The 1,747-nt window shown below is 46.5% G+C and overlaps 1 protein-coding gene across 4 annotated transcripts in view; it reads left to right on the top strand.

Moving 5' to 3' along the window:
• The window catches only part of PRODH2 (proline dehydrogenase 2), a 12,605-nt gene that overhangs the window by 2,791 nt on the left and 8,067 nt on the right, over positions 1–1,747 (top strand). The gene's annotated exons all lie outside the window — the stretch shown is intronic.

The raw sequence follows: 1,747 nt of genomic DNA, 5'->3' as shown, positions 1-1,747 counted from the left end.
CCCATCTCTGTCAGTTGGGAGAATGTTTTAAATTTACACGAAAGCATTATATCAGCTTTCTCATTCTACTTATTTTTTCCACTGATATTAAGATCCACACAAAGTTTTATTTTGTTTTGTTTTTGTTTTTAGACAGAGTCTCTTTTTGTCGCCCAGGCTGGAGTGCAGTGGCGTGATCACAGCTCACTATAGCCTCAAACTTCTGGGTTCAAGCGATTCTCCTGCCTCAGCCTCCCGAGTAGCTGGGATTACAGGCATGAGCCACCATGTCTGGCTAATGTTTAAAATTTTTGTAAAGAAGGGGTCTCACTATGTTGCACAGGCTGGTCTCTAACTCCTGGCCTCAAGAGTCCTCTTGCCTCAGCCTCCCGAGTAGCTGGGGTTACAGGCTGAGCCACCGCGCCCAGCCCCCACTGTTTCCAATAGCTGCTTCTAGCTGCATTGTTTACCACTCCCGGGGTGGACTCCTGGTGGCCTCTGAGTCTCTACCCCCCCAAACAATGCCACAGTGGACATGCTGACACTTCTTTCTAATCTTTTTTTTATTTGTAATTTTTATTTATCTATGTATTTATTATGATTATTATTTTGATACAGAGTCTCACTCTGTCACCAGGCTACAGTGCAGTGGCACGATCTCGGCTCACTGCAACCTCCACCTCCCGGGTTCAAGCAATTCTCCTGCCTCAGCCTCCCGAGTAGCTGGGATTATAAGCACCCACCACCACACCCAGCTAATTTTTGTATATTTAGTAGAGACAAGGTTTCACCATGTTGGCCAGGCTGGTCTCAAACTCCTGGCCTCAAGTGATCCACCCACCTCAGCCACCCAAAGTGCTGGGATTATAGGTGTGAGCCATCACACCTGGCCCCTATTTGTAATCTTTATACTGTATCAGAGAACACATAGAAATGGTTTAGAAAATCTGCTTTGGCAAGTAAGGGGTTCACCTCTTCATAAGCTTTAGTTTATTCCTGTGGGGAGAGTGACAGCAACTTCTCAGTGGTTTTAAGGATTGAAACAGGCTGGGTGCAGTGGCTCACACCTGTAATCAGCATTTTGGGAGGCTAATATGGGAGGCTCCCTTGAACCCAGGAGTTCGAGACCTCCCTGGGCAACATAGTGAGACCCCATATCTACAAAAAAATTTAAAAATTAGCTTGCGTGGTGGAGCACACCTATAGTTCCAGCTACTCAGGAGGGTAAGGCAGGAGAATTACTTGAGCCCAGGAGGTCAATACCAGCCTGGGTAATATAGTAAGCCTTCGTTTCTACAAAAAAAAATTCTTAAAATTAGCTGGATGTGGTGGCAGGTACCTGTAATTCTGGCTACTCGGGAGGCTAAGGTGGGAGGATTGCTTGAGCTGGCAAGTTTGAGGCTGCAGTGAGCTAAAATCGCACCACTTTACTCCAGCCTAGGTGACAGAATGAGACCCTGTTTCAAAGAAAGAAAGAAAGAGGGCCGGGTGCCATAGCTCACACCTGTAATCTCAGCACTTTGGGAGGCTAAGTGAAGGTGGATCACCTGAGGTCAGGAGTTTGAGACCAGCCTGGGCAACATGGTGAAACCCCATCTCTACTAAAAATATAAAAATTATCCAGAAGTGGTGGTGTACGTCTGTAGTCCCGGTTACTCAGAGGCTGAAGCAGGAGAATCACTTGAACCCGGGAGGCAAAATTGCACAACTGCACTGTTGCCTGGGAGACAGAGTAAGACCCTGTCTCACCAGAAAAAAAAATTCAAAC

Source organism: Cebus imitator, unplaced genomic scaffold (genome assembly GCF_001604975.1).
Source record: "Cebus imitator isolate Cc_AM_T3 unplaced genomic scaffold, Cebus_imitator-1.0 Scaffold979, whole genome shotgun sequence".
Taxonomy (NCBI): Eukaryota; Metazoa; Chordata; class Mammalia; order Primates; family Cebidae; genus Cebus; species Cebus imitator.
This window is presented reverse-complemented; position numbering and strand designations above follow the sequence as displayed.